Genomic DNA, 22,791 nt, shown 5'->3' with positions numbered 1-22,791 from the left:
ATGTAATGAAAACACCACATATCATTAGAATTCATATAAAATAAGGAGGGAAGATGTACTGAGGTAATTATATTTTTATCCTATCTCCTACTGCTGTGCTCTCTTGCCACACTATACTCTTCAAATATCAAGCTTACTACTAATTCAGGGTTGATTACACTCAAATGAGTATGGCATTAAAAAAGTAGAAAAACCAGAAATATCAATTAAATTATCCATTATACACAAAGCTAAATTGATTAAATTAATACTTGTATGAAATATATTTTAATTATAGAAGTCAAGGTTTAATGGATCAAGTCTACCAGATTTTACTAAAAAGCAAAACAAACAAAAAACAACTTTCTTGCCAAATAAAACCTCAAAGTTATAGAGAGCCCTTCATCTCCTTTTTCATATTTTCTAATATCAATCCAAGGTTTTAAATGAAAAACTTCATAAAATTTAACCAGCTCTATCTAAACTCTTTTTTTTCCTGATATTTGTCATCAGCTGAGGTATTTTCTATGCCATAAATCTATTTCACTGCTACTAACTAAATACTAATATCCTATAAATGCACATTGCAGTGGTACATTGTCCTGAAAAAGGTTGAACTACAAGCTTTAAATAAATCAAACAGATTGAAATAGTATCATCAACCATGCTGGAATGGTTTTAATATACCTGAAATAGTCTTTATGTTTTTCTCATTATCCTGTGTCATAAACCCTAATGCAAAATTTTCTAGAGCTATGATACAGTCATGCTCTCAAAAACCAAAGGTCCTTTTAAGGCAGAATGAGTCCAAAGTATGGCTTATAATACGAAATTCAATTCTTTATGAATTGTACATGTTATGATAAAAATGACAAGGTTAGTATGCGACAGGTTATATTAATAGTGCCCTTTGTGTATTAAAGGTGATCATAGAGGTAAAATTATGTCTGTGCTTTCAAAAGTAATGTGAGGCAGTTTTCTGTCTTTTACAGAGATAACTCATGCTTAACGCTTAGCTTCATATTCATGGCCTCAGTTCTAAAATACTCCGGGAAGCATCATTCACATACAACTCAATATACAGTAAGTCCTTCTTTTTCTGCAGAAGATACTTTCCAAAACCCCCAGGGGATGCCTGAAATGACAGACAGTACCAAACCCTACATATGCTATGTTATTTCCTATACATACATACCTATGATAAAGTTTAATTTATAAATTAGATATAGTAACATGTTAACAATAACAAATAATAGAATTATACTGCAATAAAAGTTATGTGAATTTGATATCTCTCTTCTTCAAGATATTCTATTGTACTGTACTCACATTTTTTCTTCTTATGATGATTTGAGATAATAAAATGCTTATATAATGTCATGAATTGAGACAAATGATATAGACATGGTGATAAAACATTAAGCTACTACTGACCTTCTGACCATTCATCCAAAAGGAGGATCATCTGCTTTGGGACTGAGTTAACCACCTGAAACCACAGAAAGTGAAACCATGGATAAGGGGGGCTATTGTATATGATAACCCCTGGGGTTCAGGCTTAAATTCATGGTTTTAAGCAGAATGGTTTCTAAAAATCTAGACTAAGACTTGTGGCCACATCTTGGGCAAGTGGAACCAGTTTTTTCAGGGATGTCCAGGTACAGTGTACGTTATGGAGACTCAAGGGCTAAATTTTGCTGAGCTCTTACCCATACACCAGGGGAAAGTGTTTTTCCAGTCCAAGGTTCCTGATGTGTGGATATTCCATGAGGTAGCTATGCTGGACAAGTGGCTAAATAATGAAGAGATGTAACCACATAATTTGCTATTTATATTGACATAACTGAAGGAGAGGGGCAGATGGGAATTTCTCAGGCGTCGAACATGAGCAAGTTCAAGGTGATATTTTAACAATTTTTGATATTACACACATGGAGAAGTGGTGGAAAAAAACACTTGCAATTTCCTCTTCAGTTTTCTTAGGTTAGTTAATCTAGAACACAGAGCCTAAGGCAAAAACTTAAATGGTAACACTTGTGGAGAGGGCCCATGCAACCTTAGAGAAAAAAATGAGGGTAATAATGAAATAAGATTCAAAAGAAGGGAGAACAATTAAACAAGCTGTGTTACTGAGCTAGCTAGTTTTACAAGGAAGGTTTCAATCAGTCCTGTACAAAACTATAGCAGATCAAGCGATCTGGGGTACTGGGAAGGAGAAAGCTAAACAATTTATCTATTGATTCCTTCCTGTCTCTGCCAGAGTTCTCTTGTTCCAAAATTTTTCCCTATGTGCATCAATTCCTAGGCACTACAAAGTTTGCACTCAACCTTCCCAGACAGACCTTGGGGATGACATCTCCCCGTAGGTCCAGTATAGTAAACGTACAGGCACACAAGTTCCTTCTCATCAGTTGGGACTTTGCGTGGGGTCACTGGCAATGGCATTTGATAGTATTGTTTACTTTTTTTTTATATTTATATTGACTTTCTAATTATTCTATCAATTACTGAGAGAGAAATGTTAAAGCCTTTAACTGTATTTGTAGATTGTTCTAATTCTCCTACTTATGTCAATTTTTGTGCCATATGTTGAAGATCTTTTATTAGTGCACACAGATATCGGGTTGCTATGTCTTTTTAATGAGTTGATCACTTTTCCACTATGAAACATGCCCCCTTGCTGTTATAATACCTTCTCATTGTGCAATCTGCTTTTCAGTTTTTAATACAGAATACTCCAACTGCATTGTGATTAGTGTTCGTATGGTACATTTATTTCCATGTTTTAACTTTTAACCTGTGTCTTTATAATTTATGTGGATCTTGTAGACAGCACATAGTTACATGTTTATCCAATGTGACAAAGTGCTTTTTAATTGGAATGTTTAGGCCATTTGTATTTAATGCAATTATTGATATGATGGCTCTAAATTTACCATCTCATTATGTGTTTGTCTAATCTTTTTTGTTATTGCTCTGTATTTCCTTTATCGTTTCTTCAGAATGTACAGCTATTTAAAAAAGTCTCTCTTTTCAGACTCATTTGAACTCAAACATTTCCCCATCCTTTGTGAGCTCTGGGAATCATTTATCTCATAGCTGTCAGTCATTCTTGCCCAGACTCTTGCAATTTCACCCGATATATGTGCAATTTATATTCAGCAATAGATTCAAGGGAAATTATGATGTAGATGTTTAGAACTCTTTCTTTGAAGGGTAGTATTCTGCCTCTACAAATTCTAGCCACCTCTGCTGCTCTGACCTTGAATTTCTAATTCAGAAAGATCATACTGTGTTCTGCTCTGGTATAAGTAATACTCATACTTATACCAGAGAATGTCCCTAGGCAGAAAGGCAAGCGATTAGACACCTTACATGTTTTGTACCTTCTTTTGGAGATCATAGTCTTATGATACTTGTTTTGTGATGACTCAATTGTTTTGTATATTTTGTTTTCTAGTGGCATATGATAGGATAGTAAGCCTAGTCTTAATACTTCACATGGTAGAAGAGAGAATTCTCATTAATCATTCTGAGAAAAAAACCTACATAATAAGTGATACTAATGATTTTAAGCCATAATGATTAGGAAAAAGATGAAAATATTAAAAACATTAACAACTAAATAGGTTTTAAAAAAAAGCATATGAACAGCAAAATTAGCCTATTACAATTCAAGACACTAGTACCCATTTGAGGTAAGTGACCAGAAAAGACCATGAATGGAGATATATGAATAGTCTCTTTTTTCATTCATGTGCTAATTACTGAGTGCATTCATTATATGCAGGTTGAGTTGCACACTTTGAATATATGAATTACACATACATATATACATGTACATATATACATGTATTTCAATAAAATAGTAAGTCTATGTTACACCATAGAAGTGAAGGAAAACAAGTTTAAAGCACATGTAGAATACATGGGAAAAAATGGAAAACAACTTTATTATACTGGTAAGTGTATAAACACCTGAAAATATTTTGAGTAAATAACCCTAAGTTGCAGTTATTAAAATATTAATAGACAATTCAAATATACACTAGGATTCATTAAAGGCTAAGGAAATGAAACAAGGACAGTGAGTTGCTACGACAGATTACAAAATATTTTACACATTCAAATAAATTTTAAAAAGACACATAAAGAGAAATATCAATGGAGCAAGAACAGAAAGGTAGAACAATCTAAGACATTTAAAATTAGTTTATTCTGAAGGTGGTACTTTTAGTTAGCAAAGGATAACTATATATCCAAAAGAGTGAAAATGACCTGAATTATACACAAAATATTCTTAGCTATGTGAGTGTTCAATTGTTTCCCCTTCTAGTCTGTATATTAATTTGATTACTAGTAAGTGTGTGAGAAGGGGGAGGATTTATTTTCAAGTTTATGGGTACATTGAATCAGGTCATGGCTCTTTTATTCTCTTATGATAGTCTCTCTAAAAGTTAAGAGCTATCTGCAAATCATGGCACAACATATCTTCTTTGGAAGGTAGTCGGAATGTATAGGTTCTGTGGATTTTCTACACAAATATTCCTGGAAATATAATCATTACTATTCCTTCCTTTCTTTCTTCCTGCCTGCCTGCCCGCCGGCCTGACTGCCTGCCTTCCTTCCATCCGTCCATCCATCCATCCATCCATCCATCCATCCATATTTCATTTGTGGCATTTTCTTTATCCTTCAAATGTCCTTGGAGTTCAAACTGGTGTATCACAGTGATTCTCTTCCACAGGAGAGGGAAATACAAATCAGTCACCCATGCCTCCCCCAGCCTCCACCAAAATACTTTCTTACTCTATTTGGTAGGGATTCCTTATGATTTCAGGCTCCTGTGTGACATCTTTCCTTCTTGCCAGCAATGTAAAATGCTCTCTTTCCTTATTTCCTCTTCTTTCGTGTTTTTAAAAATTATTTATGATTCGTAGTGTTTGCCTCTTTCCAACCACCTATATGTACCTCTAAATGGGGTCGAATTGAGGTAATACCTTTAGAATTATTTAACTAAAATCCATGGTTACAGTAATATAGAAAGCAAATGTAAGTTGCATCTTCTATTTGAATGTACTACTTACAAGTAAGCACTAACATAGCTAGTAATTTATTAACTATGTAATAATTAGATAATTTGTTTTTTTTTAACTTTGTGCTTTTGTGATTTTCAACTTGCAAAAAAGTTGTAAGGATGGTTCAGATAGTCTCTCTACACCCTTCATTCAGCTTCTCCTAACATTAATATAGCCATCGTGCATTTATGGAAACTAAGAGTAACATTAACTAACTACGAACCTCACTTGGCTCTCACCCTTTCTAACACTGATAATCCTTCTTGTTTTAGGAACCAGTCCAGGATTCCACAGGACACTAGTCATCATGGCACTCCCTGTGATGGTACTCTGTGTCTTTGTCTTCATAGTATTTTTATCTGTATTTCTTAAAAGTTTATTTATTTTGAGAACGAGTGAGTGCATGAGCGTGGGAGTGGGGAGGAGCAGAGAGAGAGGGAGAGAGAATCCCAAGCAGGCAGAGGACTTGGTGCCCTCACGACCATGAGATCAGGACCTGAGATTAAACCAAGAGTCAGACACTTAACCAACTGAGCCACAAAGGTGCTCCTCTGTATATTTTACTGACTCTCATGGTAGCTAAGGATTTTTTTACTTATATCTCATACTACATACATATAAATGACAACACACTAAATTTCTTTCAGGACAAGAGCTAAGAATTAAATTTAAAACGCACACATTTTCAAAACTCTGGACAAAATGCTTCCTTCCTTATTTTGACCATTGTTACTGTATAAGCTGCCTTTCCACCACCCCACCCCCCACCTTTCTTGCTTTTCCACTCCTAGTGCTCCCCCACCTTTCTTGCTTTTCCACTCCTACTCAATTTCAGTAGCTTAATTAGCCTAGGTTTTTGTATGGCTGTAAGTATTATTGTGTCTGGTGTTTTTGTAGTTTATAGCTTCAAACACATCTGAAAGCAGAGAAGTTGTAAATAAGTTATTAATAGAACTGCAATACTGAAAAAGCTAGAGAATAAGAATTTGGGAAAGGCTAGAAGGAACAAGGGATTTCACCCAAAAGTCTATCTAACTCTAACCACTCCCCTCTACCACCACAACCAAAAACAGGCTAGGTAGCTAGGTAGCTGTTATAAACCACTGTAGTTTATGGGTTTACATATAAAGGCACTATATTCACAGCAAGCAAGGGCATGGTTTTCATTTTCTTTAAACTATTTTTCATATATAGCATATTCACTGATATAATCATACCTAAGGTATATTTTTTTCTTATTCAGAAAGTATAAATATACAATTCACTAGTCTCCCTTTTAAAATGTGATCTTTTTATCAAAATAGAAAAAACGTCATATACATATAAATAATATATATTTATGAATGCAAAGCTCTTAAATCATGAGTCTTGCAAAATAAATGTTAAATAAGAGTCAATGATATGTCATGAAATGTGATTTGATCTTAGACAATTGGAAATGAGTTGTTATAGAGGAAAAAAACTAGCTTAAAATGTGGACTGCTCGATAGTTTTAAATGAAATATTTAATTCTACAATTTTTTTTATAATCTAAAATTAAAACTTGTGTTTGCCATATGTGCAATCTTTGAAAGGATCTCTAAGCCTCCTGTTCTCTGAATTAAAGGATTAAGAATACTTGAAAATCATTTCTTAAAATAAAGAAATGAAGTAGAGAATACTAATGATAGATCAAAAAATGGCATAGCAATTGAACTCTTTTTCATTACTCACCTGTAATGTCTTCACTGAATTATTAGAAATAGAATAGTCTATCAATTTCTGTGTAATAAAGAAACATTATGTGTTAAAAATTATGTAGAATAGTATCAAATCAGTTTGCTACTTTAAATATTTAATTTCTAGGTATAAAAAAATGAAGTGCATGAAAAGTACTAAGCCAAGATTTTACATGTCTACATTTTCATAGCGTTCTGAAAAAATCTTGCCCATTCAGCCTAGTTTGAATTATTCTAATTAAGATCAGAAAGGTTAATCGAAACACAAGTTTACAAATATAACAGAAACAAGATGAGAATTCAGTTCTACTTGGCATATATTTCTACTCTTCCATGTTTTATTTAGAAATATGCATATAGGTTATTTCTTTTATTAGTTTGAAGTATGTCATACAAGCTAAGCACATGAGCTCTTGCTGATACAGTCAAGGTTCAAACCTGTTTGTTCAACACTCCAGCTGGATAGATTTTAAGTTAATCTAACTTTCCCAATTTTCTCACCCTCAAAATGAACATGACCATGGTACTTACCCTGTTGCTTAGTTCTGACAACTAAATTACAAAATATGAATGACGTCCTTAGCATACTTCACAAAACAATTTAAACACACAATAAGTGATACTGTGGTTAAACATAATGTAAATAAAAAATAAAGATACCAAGACTCATTCTGTCCTTTTTTTTAAAATAAACAAATAGATCTTTACATTGACCTAGAGAAAAGTTCAGATAGAATTAATAGCAAGTAAACTACCAAAATCCCATAATCTGGCTCAATATTAGTAGTAAATCTAACATATTGGTACGGTATCATATTCTAGGCAGAGTATTTGGAACCTCTCAGAACAAAAGCAAACCTTATTAGGTACTCAATACATAAATAATCAATTTTATAATGAATTAATTGATAGGAGTATTAGGGCTTTCCAGAAAAACAAAACCAATAGGATGTTTGCATGCGTATATAACACAGTGAAGAATATATCTATTAAGGAATTAGTTCACACAGTTGTCCTGGCAAGTCCAAAATCTGCAGGATTGGCTGACAGGCTGGAGACACAGGGAAGAATTAATTTTGCATTTCAAGTCAAAACACAGTTAGCTAGGAGCATTGCCTTTTCCTCAGGGGACCTGCGTGTGTTTTCTATTAAGGTCTACAACTGATTGGATGAGGCTCACCAATATTATGAAGGACAATCGTTTTTACTCAAAGTCTGCAGATTTACATGTTAATTTTGTCTATAAAATACCTTCACAGTAATAAAAGAATACCATGTGACAAATCTCTAGGTAATTTGCCCTACTCAAACTGACACCTAAAATTAGCCATCACAATAGGTCAACCCAAAATTGTTCTTTGGCAGTTTTTTTTTTCCCATCTTTCTTAAGAACACCAATACCCATTCATTATCAAAGCAGAAAACTGATTATCTTCTCCTTTTCCCTGAAATTCATATACACTACACCTTGCCTCTCCTTTCCTTCCCTTCACCCATAATATCCAAGAAATCAGTAGGTACTCATGACTATCAACTCTCCCATAAAGAGCACCAGAAAAATATTTTCATCAAGGAAAATGAGCTTACTTGACTTACTACAGCAAGGGAGAACACCCCCCTGAAAGAGTCTCAATAGTGTCTCAGGAAAGGCAAGTTAGAAAAAGGTATTTACCAAGTCTGAAGTCTAGGTTCATGTGGTACTGGGAAGGTTCTTCAAGATGGGGAATTGGTTGGAATTGTGCAAAAGTCATGATAGAATATTTTAGTATCTGTGAATTCAATATGGAAGAGTTTTGAGGAGCCTTTGAAAGCAAACATATCTTTGGAACAAGGATGTTTGTGCAGGTGAGCAAGATGCTATCTTAATGGAAGATCTGTTTGCACAGATGAACAAAATACTCAAATAAATTTGTTTTCAAGAACTTCCTGAAACAAACAGGCAAACAGTGACTGCAGCATTGCATTCCTAGCAAAGATTTTCCTGGAAACAATGCTCAAGTCATGTTGATACAAGTAGTCTACATTCTCCATTCAGTTGTGTCTCCTTTGTAATCTCTTCCTTTTGTGCACTCTAACCATCATTTGCGTTACTTCTTCCTCTCTCCTGGATGCTTAAGAATGTTTATATGTGGTCTTCTAACCTCCCACTCAAACCTACCTTCACATTTTTTTCTCTAATTTGCTAGAGTTAAATCTAAAATGCCCTTCTTATCCTGCAATTCTCATAATAAAACCTTCATTGTCTCTAGTTTCCAAGTCACTAAAAAAGATAAAAATTCAAACTCATGACAGTAGTCATTGTTTGGTTTATTCCTGCAATATCTTCCCTTGCCAAATATCTATATGTAAATTTTGCCCTACCCATATCAAACTTAAAATTTCTCCAAACTCCATGTTAATTTAAAGCAGATTTGCTTTTTGGGTCTTGTAAGTTTTTCCTAAAATAATGCCCTTTATTCCCCCCTACCTAAATAACTACTAATTTTCAAAACGTAGTGTAATCATCTATTCCTCTCTAAAGCATTTTATTGATTAATATTACCAGAGTTTATCGATCAACTGTTTTACCATCGCATCTAGTTCATAGGTCTTTTGACTCTTAAAGTAGTTATTTATGTTCATTTTTCCCCCTATTAGATTGCTAGCATCTTGAAGGCAAGGCCTCTGTATTTCTCTCTCTATACTCAGTCTAGTCATAGCTTGGCAAAAGGTAGACACAAAATATATTTATTGAATAAAAGATCAATGGGATCTTTACAAAAAAAAAGAAAGAAAGAAAAGAAAAGAAATGCAACAGAATGCATTATTTTCCTGTTAGGAGGTCTCTAAGATACATGTCAGTAACTGTGATTATATCCTACTTTCTGGGATGAAAGTGCGCAGATCTACCCATTGCATTCACTCCTGGAGGTCTATATTTTTATGATGTCATATTCAGATTTCATTTAATACTAAACTAGAAAGCACACGATCCAATATGTTACACATAACACATTTTTCTGTTCAAATGAAGAAAAATCTGCCTAACTGTAAAGAAAGTTTTAGGCTATTCTTTCAAGAAATAAAATCTATGAATCTAAAGCATATTAATGAAGTCTAACATGAAATTCAAATATTTGAAAACCTATAATATGTTAAATGTCTAATTTCATGTTCATGTAATCTAAAGAGATAGACTAAATTTACAAAGAATTGATCAGTCTATGCCATGGAACATTGACGATGTGTCAGGTAGGACTGTGGCTCTGTGGTTTGAAAAAATTATGTCTCAACAAACCACCTAAAAATCTTTTCCAAAAGTAACCCATTGATGTGTTTACTCAGTGGTGTGTATATCATGTATATACGTGTATTGATATTGGATGTAGGTAAACAAAGAATAAACTGTGGTAATGCAAACTGGTGCAGCCACTATGGAAAACAGTATGGAGTTTCCTCAAGAAGTTAAAATAGAACTACCTTATGATCCAGTAATCACACTACTGGGTATTTAACCAAAACAAACAAACAAACAAACAAACAAACAACAACAAAACACACACACACACACACACACACACACACACACACAGAAAACACTAATTTAAAGGGATACATGCACCACTATGTTTACTGCAACATTATTTATAATAGCCAAATTATGGAAGCAACCCAAGTGTCCATCGATAGAGAATGGATAAAGAATATGTGATATCTATATCTATATCTATATCTATATCAATATAGATATCCACAATGGAATATTATTCAGCCATAAAAGGAATGAAATCTTGCCATTTGCAATAATATGAATGGAACTAGAGAGCATAACGCTAGTGAAATAAGTCAGAGAAAGATAAACACTATATAATTTCACTCATGTGTGGAATTTAAGATACAAAACAAATGAACAAAGGGGGGAAAAAAGAGAGATTGAAAGAGACAGACCAAGAAACACACTCTTAACTAGAAAACAAACTGATAGTTACCAGAGGGGAGATGGGTGGGGGGATGGGTGAAATAGGTGATGGGGATTAAAGAGTACAGCTATGATGAGCACTGAGTAATGTACAGAATTGTTGAATTACTATATTGTGCACCTGAAACTAATATAACACTGTATGTTAACTATACTGGAATGAAAAGAAAAAATTTCATAAAAACATAAATTGTGAAAGAGTGAGAAACCTGCAGTAAGGAAAGTATAACCTGAAGTGTAAACATGAAGCCTAGTTATAATACATTTTAAATATATTTTTTAAATGTATGTGATAGCCTTGACATTTCCTCACTGCCATGTCACATTTTAAGAGAGATTATTGACACACTTTATAGTTATTCATCGGGCATCAGAAAAATGAATACATTTAAATGAAAGGAAAGCATGGAGTCTAAAAAAATTTGTTACAAGTTTTTCCAGCAGTTCAGACCTCACTGCATTAGGATCTACTTGGGATTAATGACAGTGAGGCTGGAAGAGAGGTATTATACTTTCCACACAATGGAAATGCTAGCTAACAATGCTTTGGGACAGAAAAGGAGGAGGCATTAACTACGAATTTCCATTTTTGATTTGGGATACCAGTAAAACAACCATAGCATTTACCAAAATTGTGTAAGAATTCCACTTGTGAGGGAAAATGATGACTTCATTTTTGACATGATGAATCTGAGACAACACAGACCATGAATTAGAGATTTATTATTGTCAGAAATTAAAATGGGGGGGGGGAGGCTGGGTGGCTCAGTGGGTTTAGCATCCAGCTTCGACTCAGGTCATGATCTTATGGTTCGTGAGTTCGGCCCCTGCATCAGGCTCTCTGCTGTCAGCACAGAGCCCACTTCAGATCCACTGTCTCCCTCTCTCTCTACCCTTCCTCTCTTCCTCTGCTCATTTTCTCTCTCTCTCTCTCTCTCTCTTTCTCTGTCTCTCTTTCTCAAAAATAAACATTTAAAAGAAGAAATAAAATAAGATTTAAGGTTAATTAGTAGTAGTGACATATTCAAAAAATTACTTCTATAAATACAAAGTCTGAAAGCAGGAGAGCTGAGTAATTCTCATAGGCAGTAGAATAGGAGATTATCAACAGACCATGGCTTTGGTCTTAAGAGATATTCATGATTGGGATCAAGATGAAGGGAAAGAACTGGTGAAGAGAAGATAAAGAAGGTTCAGGTGAGAGGATAAACAGGATAGTGCACAGTCAGGGAAATATTAATATGCTAATATTTAGGCATTAAAATAGGATTTAAACTCAATTCAAAATTGTCTCAGTTGAGAAACATGTGTTTTGTTTCTTTGTTTTTGTTTGTTTTAGTGGCACTTAAGGCTTCTATACTCCTATTTCTGTGGGATTAGACTCTGAAAAATGATCCACATTAGGAAATACAAGAAATAATCAAGCACTGGGCTTTTATAAACCATGTGTATTTCTCAATCTTCTACAAAAGCAGAAATGAAATAAAAGCCTATAAGATGGCAGATGTTTATAGAAGGGTTAAAGGAAGAAGATAGAGAATACAGAAATAGTAAACTCTGATATAAAATTATCTCAAGTGCACAGTGTATTCTGTAGAAGCTGAAGCAAATGTTTTCTGACTGAACTATTCGAGTAAAAACCAGATATTCATGTTTGTATGTTAACATGAAAATGGAATACTTAAAATGAGTTAGATTAGGGAAAAAAGACCATCAACTTTCTTCTCCAGGCTAACCAAATTACTGATAAGCAATCAGGAAACTGTTAGTCCAAAAACTATTTGTTAATATAAGAAGAGAAAGTGGTTTGAAATCAAAGCAGAATGAAAAGTGACAAAGTAGATAACTTTTACAGAAAAATTCTGCTCTAACAGTTTAGTTAATTCTCTGACTATATCAACTGATATTTATTGGGCACCTACTGTATATAAGACACTTTTCTGGGCAACGTGTGACTTACAGTGGCATTTAATTTACAGTCCCTGCCATCAAGAAATTTACAGTGATATTTAAAAATAACTCAAAGGAATTTATAAATGTCAAGGTTTTAAAACTTGGAGGAAGCTTAGTGAACTCCTATTAAAAATCTTTTCTGGAGTCTCAAAAATGTTAAATAGACCTTTAACAGCTACAGAGTTGGGCTTATTTTTTATATGCCCTGACTTTCCATTAAAAGCATTCAAAAATATGAGTTAACAATACTAATGGTACTAAAAATGACAATAGAGTATTCTAAGATGACATGGCTAATTTTTTAACATATATAATATATATATTATATATATTATATATATATGTATTTTTTTAAGTTTTATTTATTTATTTTGAGAGAGAGAAAGATAGAGCATGAGGAGGGGAGGGGCAGCCAGAGAGAGAGAGAGAGAATCCCAAGCAGGCTCTGTGCTGTCAGCATGGAGACCTATGTGGAGCTTGAACTCATGAACCATGAGATCATGACCTGAGCTGAAATCAAGAGTTGGATGCTTAATTGACTGAGCCACCCAGGCACTTCAACATAGTTAATTTCTAAGTTAACAATATAAAAAAATTGGTGCTATTAATTTAGGATAGGAAAACATTCTAAAAAAAAGAAAACAACTTTGCTGCCCTGATGAAGATGCAGATTTGGGTCATGTTGAGTTGGATGAAATATCCCATTATTCCTTCCAATTTGTAACAGTTCATTGTTAAAATATGAATGAAACATAAATGGAAAATAAAATCAGGACATAAAATAGAACTGAAGACAGAGTATATCATTAAATCAGAGTTAGTCCAAATCTATACCATGAATACAACGATTTTTGAAGGGATAAAAATTTGTACAACATGTTTTGAAGCAGTGTTTCACACACACCAGCAAACACACCCATTTGCTTTTGTCACAAACAGACAGCAAGCCCAGGCCACATGCCCTGTGCTTCTCCACATGGGCTACATATCAACCACTATTTCATATTTAAGGAGCACTTTTTGTGATGAATGCAATGTGTTCATGAATCCCCATTCATTTTTGAAAAGTAGATTCTACTTCTGGAAGATTTCTGCAAAGCTCACAATACTGTTAGGCATATGGAGACAGTGACTCACAGAGAAATTGAAGAATATGATAGAAGCATTTCCAAATACTGTGTCTCACTGGGGTCAGAACTTTCTTCTAATCCACACAGTGCATACGAAACAGATGGAGTGTGAAAACAAATCTTTGCTGTGGGTGGCCTTATCTTTTCAGCCAAAACAGTCTACACATACCCACAAAAGATATGCATCCAATAACTCTCCTGAAAAATATTTCAGAGATTTTTCTCAAAATATTTGACTGATTTCTTTGTAACGGTTAATTCCTTTTCCAAATAATCTAATTTCTGGATACTAATTATTTTTAAAAAGTGATTGTATCAGAAAATTCAGATTTTTTCATATTATTAAAAACACACAGTTATCCAAGTGTCCAATAATTGGAGAGTAGTTAAGGAATTTATGTTTCATTGATAGTCTTACTCAGCCAACTCTTAGAATAGGGTCATGCAGAAAAATGGAAAAGTGTTTACCATGCCACATTTGGTAAGAAGTAAATATATGATTTTATGTATATTATGATTACAATTGTAAAAAATGTGTATGGAATTATTGGAAGGCTAGAGCCAAATATGAAAAAAGTAAGAAATTATGCTCCATTGTTGAGTTGAGCATATTTTTTCTGTATTATAATCAAATCTACAGTTAAATTATATATATATTTTTTACTTTAGAAAGTGCTTAACTTTTGTCTCAACCCCTCTGTTCTTTTCTGGTCATAGCTATTGTACCACAATGAGCTGACCTACGTAAACTGAATAACACATGAGTGGATCCTAAGTCTGTTAACACTTGTCTTCCAACTGGACTTTGTGTTTACTGAGTTATCTTCATCAAGAGCTCTAGTTCAGAGTGTTTTGAAAAGCTAATTGTTACAAACAAAAATATTTTAATGCCTCAAAAAAATGCCATTTTCATTTGCAAAAAAAAACACTTAAAGAGCAGATCTCATGAATTTTTAATTATAAGACTGATATAAAGATTCAAACAACTGTCATTTAGTATATCGTTGGCCTTTATATGACCTTCAAATGTAGCAATTCAATAATTTATTTAGTGAATAGCATTTACAAAATTCTGTCATAAGCATTAGGAGGAATGTGAAATAATAATATAAAGCTTTTGTATAAATTTTATTTTGCCCAGCATTAATAAAGCAAGCCAAGTTTTTGTTGTTTCTTTTTCAATTTTTGGGGTTTTTTTTTCCCCAAATGAAGGAAATGATATTTGGAGTACTTATCTGTTTCATACAAATGGATTACCATGTAATTGAGCAAAGAACAGAATATAAATCAGTGCTTTACATTCTAGAATGTTCATGTTTCTCTCAGGAAAGACAAAAACAAAAACAAAACAAGAACCTGTTGCAGCCCCATGATCTTGGCCCAATGGTGTTACTCCCATGAATCCCAAGAATGTTACATTACATATTATATTACATGGCAAGAGATTTTAGAGCTGTAATTAAAATTACTAACAAGCTGACCATAAAATAGGGAGATTATGGATTATCCAGTGGGTTTAATCTAATCCCACAGACCCTTAAAAGTGGAGATCTTTCTCTTGCTAGTAGCTAGAGATTAGAAGCATAGGAAGGACTTGATTTCCCATTACTTATTTGAAGGTAAAGAGGACCACACAGAAAGCATGAGAATTAAATGAATTCTGCCCACAATCAGTGGACTTAGAAGTGGACTCCAAAACCCAGATGAAAACTGCAAATTTGGCTGACTTTTGAATTTAGCTTCATAGGATCCCAAAAATCCACTTAAGCTTTTTGGACTTCTGACCTCCTGAAATGTGAGATAATAAATAGCTGCTGTTTTAAGCCTTTAAATTTTTGGTAAATATTTGGTAAATTGTTATCATAGCAGGAATAGGAGTTAATACAGTGCCTGCCCTCGACTTTGCATGAAAAAAATAGAAAAGCAGATACGTTTTAACAGGTTAATTAACTTCTTCTACCTTCTTTTTCCCTATGCTTCTTCTTATTGATTTCCTTTCCTTCTAGAGCTAGCCAAGGACAACTGGCTGTGGTGCAGTCCCCTGCTAGGGATAGTTCTTTCAGGATAAACACACATGTTGAAAATCAAGCCCATCTAAAATCCCTTTTTCATGGGTGCCTGGGTGGCTCAGTTGGTTAAGTGTCCGACTTTGGCTCAGGTCATGATCTCAGTGGGCAGTTTGTGGGTTCAAGCCCTGCGTTGGGCTCTGTGCTGACAGCTCAGAGCCTGGAGCCTGCTTTGGATTCTGTGTCTTCCTCTCTCTCTGCCCCTCCCCCACTCGTGTTCTGTCTCTCTCTCTCTCTCTCTCTCTCTGTCTCAAAATTAAATAAAAATTAAAACTTTTTTTTTTTACAATTTGACAATAAATTATACTAAAAATAATTTAAACCATTAAAGACCTTTAAAAGAAAAAAGGGTTTTAAAAAATTAAAAAAATAAATAAATAAACTCCCTTTTTCTTTAGGTCTGGCTGATAACTAGAGACAAAGGTAAGGACTGATTCTCAGATTTCCCCACTGGTTATTTACTTTTCAAGTTGGGTGACATGAAGGAACAATTCAAGGCATGAGTCGGACATGGTGAAATTTCCATCATTCTGATAGATGAGGAAGATATAAAGGGATAGGTGGGTAATTTCCATTATGCCTTAAAATGCCCATGGACCTGCACATCAACAGCATGTGGGCACCTGTTAGAAATGCAGACTGCCAGTCTCCACCTCAGAACTACAAAATCAGAATCTGCATTTGAACCAGGTCTCCAGATCATGCATATACAGTAAAGTTTGAGAAGCACTGTCTTAAATTGCACTATGTGGGTGAAATATCCCTTCACATGTTAGAAGAATATCCTTGCTAACAGCATCCTCTCACTGAAGCAAGGAAATAATAGAATTAGGAGATTTCCTAAGGTTCAACTTCAGAACCACTGTTTCCTTATATTGAGCATTTATTTTGTACTAGAGATTGCTTTAAATGTTTATGTTTATTATGCCATTTAAATTTCATAACTAACATGAGGTTAATACTAATACCCATACTTAACCTAGGAAGAAACTAAACTTTTCAAGAGGTTAATTACATTGTCTAGGGCCACTTAACTGAAATTGGAATCTAGGCAGGCTGACATCCTAGCATTTGGGTAACTGCAATTAGCCACTACATCATTATGCCTTTTATTAAGTTGCAAAGTAGGATCTAAATACTCAAGCTATCAAATGCATCAACAACTAAAATTCCATCTCCCAATTATTATTCTACACCATCTTGAAAAGCCAAACAAAATCAGAATCTTAAAATAGTCCCATATCCTTTACATATTACTTTAACATGAATCATTACAACAAACAAACCCCCAAAAAAAGATTTTATGGTTTCATGTAAATCGCCCTTTGTCCTGATTTGACTTAACTCTTTTTGACATTTCTACATTTCCTCTGAAAGAGAAAAACAAATATATTCTATGAAAATATCTAAATATATTAAACCGTATATAACAGTAAGAAAATTTTGGTATGTATAAGATGATTAGTAATTTTTATTAAGCATTTTTGCACCAGATGTTTTTTAAGAACTTCATATCCATTAAATCTTTAAATTCTTTCTGCATGCTGAGGAGTTAAACTGAGAATTGTAAGTTTAAATAATTTTCCAAAGATCACACAATAGAGCTAGAATAGCAAGTCAGACTAGTATGACAACAAAACCATATATGTAACAACACATTTTTCAATAGTTGACTACAAAATGCTTTTAATCAAATGTAGGCTCTAGCTTTCAAAAATCTCAGTTATAAAATGAACATGTAAAGAAACTTTTTTTAAATTTTTTTTAAATGTTTATTTATTTTTGAGAGAGAGAGAGCACAGGGAAGGGCAGAGACAGGGAGAAAGAGAATCTGAAGCAGGCTGTGCACTGACAGCAGACAGCCCAGTGTGGGGCTTGAACCCATGAACCGTGAGATCATGACCAGAGCCGAAGTCAGTAGCTTAACCAACTGAGCCACCTGGGTGCCTTAAACATGTGAAGGAACTTTAATGGAAATTGAAGAACGAATGATTAGATTAAAACACAATTGTTTTTAAAAAGTAAACAGAATTGAAAATGGAAAGAAAAACATTAAAACATAAGCAGATATTAATCAACTTTATCTCCTGGGCTAATGATGAGGAAAAATAATATGCATGCAAAACATTTAGGACAGCACCTGGAAAATTATAAGCCTTAAATATATGATTTGCTCTTGATGCTGTTGTTATTCTACCACTGTACCTTTGTCAGTGGTTCTACTAATCTCATTGAAGATGAAATATATAATATTCCTCCACTATATAGTAGATATTCTAAATTTCGGAATTTCTACTCCCCTTAAAGAAAATTATAACATTTTGAATAGATATGTTAAAGACTGTTTAAATAACAAAATAAGTCATGATGCCTACATGTATTTCTTACCATTTATACTATTTTAAACTTTAAGTCACTTTTTTATGTATCATATATATTTGATTTTTTCAAATATTTAAAAATTATTCAAAAATGATAGTGTAAATATAATACTACCAATTATTTCTTGTATCTGTACAATATGAACAAAGTAGAAACTTCTAAGATTTATTTTCAAAAATAAAAATTATGAATAAATATAAATATTCATGATACTTACAATGCTTACTATCCTGAGCATGTAACTCTTTGTATTAAATCCAAAAATATAATTCATCAGAATGATTAATACTTTGGGTTAATGTGAGTTTCTAAGAGACGTGGTTTTGTGAATGAAGACAGCAAAAGACAGGGAAAGAAAAGTTATAGTGCATTGTAATACACAAACCATGTGGAAAAATATTTACATGACAAAATGTACTAGATTTTGTCTAGTACATTTGCTCTCATCTAGATCTTCTATAGGCAAAAATATCTCCCTATGAGTACCTTACTAACTTTACACACTAAGAGTTACTGAGGTAGCAACTTTCTCATTTTATTTTTTTAAGTTTTTTATTATTTTAATTTTTGAGAGAGAGAAAGAGACAGAGAAAGAGACAGAGAGAGAGAGAGAGAGAGAGAGAGAGAGAGAGCGCGCGCAAGTGGGGGAGGGGCAGAGACAGAGAGATACAGAATCCGAAGCAAGCTCCATGCTCTGGTCTGTCAGCACAGAGCCCGACCTGGGACTGGAACCCACCAACCATGAGATCATGACCTGAGCCTAAATTAGATGCTTAACTGACTAAGCCACCCAGGCACCCCACAATTTTCTCATTTTAAATAGCCATTTTAAATTACTAAAGGGGAACTCAATAGGTTTTTATTGCTTTCACTTACTGGATAGGGCAAAAATTGATTTGTGAAGGTTAAAGTTTAAGTCAGTATTTAAAATTTAATGACAGATATTAACATTGCTGGTGAAATGCAAATTTTTAACAGGAAATGCAAAATCTGAAAATTATAAAAACACCAAATTTTAACAGGGCTTATCTGTAAGTACAAGAGAAACTATCCTACCATGCCCACAAATAACTGAATGTGGATAAAGGGGAGATCTGAGAGTGGTAGGAAATTCTATGGTTCCAGCAAAAATATCCAGAAATAGTCACCCTAAATGTAATATTTTTTACAACTAAAATCTGTAAAAAAAAACAAAAAAACAAAAAAAAACACATTCTATTAAAATCACCATAGTATTAGATAAATAAAAATACATTTGAATAACAAATGGGCAATAAAAGTAATTTTCATCCAAAAGGCACTTTAGCAGACTTTCCAGAAAAGCAAAGATTCCAATCAACCAACTATAATATGTCTATTATATGTTCAATATTGTACATTATTAGCCATTCTTGCCCTAAAAATTACACAACACGAATGGAAATATGAATGGAGAGAGGGAGAGATACTTAGGCTGACATGATAATAAAGAATCTGGAGCCCAAGTATTCCCAAAAAATCATTTAGCTTTTTATATATTTTCTCCAAATTTCTTCCCTACTTGTCACGTGGAAGATCAGCTTCCCCCCAAATCTTAGAGGTCAGAAGAGTACAATTTAAATATACTGGAGAGAAAGTCTATTCCAGAACTGGGAATCAGAGTAATTAAGGGCAGAGATATATCATGTATATGAGACTAAGAAGAATGGAGCCTATCTGGATGGAGAACACAAGTGTGGAAACTTACTTCACTCCACAGGACAAAACAGAATTACAAAGAACATTAAAAGCTATCAGGAGGTTTTATGCAGTTGGCGAAGGATGAGTCTTGCAGATCTTAGGTAGGAAGTAACATAAGACCAGGAATATTTGGCTCCTTAATCTCTCTGTTTCTCTGTTTCCATCCCAGAAAAGTTTTACTCATTTTCCAAACTACAGCCCTGAAAGTGTCAATGGCTACTAAGTTAGTTTTCTAAATATCTAGCTAGTTCATATTATTCATCATAAAATATATACATAGTTAAATAACATTGCATTATTTTTGCATATTCTATTAGGGATGATACAGAAAACCAGAAAATGACACAGAGAAAAATATATCTTACCATGAGAAATGCACCAAGGTTGGGAATGAATAATACATGTAATTACAATATTAGCTTTCTCTATTCTAGGTATCTCAATTTTTTCAAATATTCAATATGCTGCAGAGCTTAATAGTACACTTGAATTTATTTCCTACCAAATAGTGTAAATTACAGTGATGTATTTTATGGGATTTAATTTAATTCATAACTACTTGTAAAAATAAAACCTTGTGAAAACAGATGAGGTAGTCAGGGAGTTGGGTGGCTCAGTAGGTTAAGATTACAAATCTTGATTTCACAATCTCACGGTTTGTGGGATCGAGCCCTGCATCAGGCTCTGCACTGACAGCATGGAGCCTGCTGGGGATTTTCTCTCCTTCCTTTTCCTTCTGCCCCTGCCACACACGTGCAACCTCTCTCTCACCTTCTCTGTCAAAATAAATAAATAAACTTAAAAAAATCATAGACTAACACTGATTGTTATTCTTTTGTAATATTTCTAGCACCGAGTAGGTGCTGAATAAATGTTTTTCAATACAATGAGTTAAAATAATATTTTAAAAGTGTCACAAAGATTTCAGATTTTTTTCTTCTTATCCATATCTTCTCCCTTTTAAAAGCAATCAATAAATTCTTCAGGACTGAGTTTCATCAGAAGAAAATCATTTAATTGATCACAAATATTAGTCTAAATATAGTCAACCCAATTTAAATGGACAGTAGCCAATTCATTCAGAATGTAAATTCTGCAAGGTTATAATCAAAGAATAGGAATATCATTGCTTTAAAAATGCTGAATATTCACATGCATTTTAATGAGACTTGCATTTAGATGAAGACAATTAAGAAAGAAACTTTTAAACAGGTTGGAACTCAATAAACACTTCCGAAACTTTTTTTTAAAATGTAATTTGCTTTACAGCCAAGCTCTTCCCTGGCAACTTCTCTATCGGTTCTTAACGCAGCACATTCCATGTAGTCAATGAGCCAGTTCCAAAGATATTTCAGGAACCTAGTTTGTGCTTAGGGGCAGCATTTTGGTAATTAGAATTTGTATTCTACACAAGTGGAACTTATTAGGGGGAGTACTTTAAGTGACTTAAGCAGGTAGGACTATTTGTACTTATTTTCTGAGCTGCCAATATGTTAATCTAGCATCTGGTGGGGAGGGGCAGTTTGCTCTGCTCTGCTTCTAAATTTATCATTGTTTTTTTTTCTTTTCTCATTGAATTTACTGTTCTTTACCTAAGTATGCTGCTAATGCGTATACTTTCTGAGATAATATTTGCTTTCATTTTGATAACCACATTGCATAGCAATTATGCTGGGCTTTGCCCATGGCATCTGTTTAATAAATGTTTGTAGAACTGAAGTAGTCTTCTGAATTTTATTACACTAAAGAAGTCATTCATATATGTTAACTTCATTATTTTAAACAAGAAAAATAAAAGCAATAATAATAATAAGCACTTAAAATAAGCCAGTCACTATTTCAAGCACTATCTATGCATCAACTAATCTTCATAACAAGCCTATTAGTAGGTAGATTTGTTTTCTCTTACACAGGAAGTGAAATTACAGGGGATTAAATAATTTTTTTCTTGGTCATACATACATACGGTAATGGGTAAATTCTAAATTCAAAATCCAACATTCTAGCTTCACATAATTTGTCTATTCAAACAAATCTTAAACCTAGGAGGTATTTTCGCTTATGGTTAGAAGGGAATAATTTGGAACAGATCAATGTTCACATAGATACCAACTATAAAAGGCAAATAAAACAAAGACATAATTTACTTAAAAGGATCAGAGACCTGCAGAAACAGGGAAGACCAGACAGGCTAAGTGTCTGGAAAAGAGAGAAACATGAAAGTGAAAGCTCATTATCTACAGTTGCTTTTCCCTGGAGTATTCTGGGGCTGGGCAAGAGGCAGAGAATAAAGACTATGCCGGGACAAGGACTGTGGTTGTGAGGTAAAGAAATCAGGGAACTTCCATTAATTAGGCGCAGCTGCAGCAGTCTAGCTGAAACTTCAGACACCTCACACACATATATGGGCAGTCTCCCATGGAAATATGTGACAAATCCGAATGCATATGCAGCAAAATGCAAAAAATCTAAGAAAAATCTCTGAAGTGAAGAACAGAATTTTCTATAGTCTTGGGATGGGCAAGATATAAAGACCCAACAGGGGAAAAGATGCTGGTTTAAAAAACAATACAAATAAACAAATACCACAAAGGCCTTAATGTGAAAGCTCAGGAGGAACACACCTTTCAAAAAATGGAACAAATGTAAGTAATGGAGCTTTACCAAACTGCACCCTCAGCTCAGTCTTTGACTGGATTTAGGGTTCAACTTACACTTGGTCTTTCCTGAAAAAGGAAAGTCTGAGCCCTTTCTAGAGGAGGATAATTTCATCTGTGGCCTCTAAAATTTTGTTATAAAACAAATCTC

The sequence above is a fragment of the Panthera uncia genome, chromosome B4 (genome assembly GCF_023721935.1).
Source record: "Panthera uncia isolate 11264 chromosome B4, Puncia_PCG_1.0, whole genome shotgun sequence".
Lineage (NCBI taxonomy): Eukaryota > Metazoa > Chordata > Mammalia > Carnivora > Felidae > Panthera > Panthera uncia.
Note: the sequence above shows the minus strand (reverse complement) of the source record.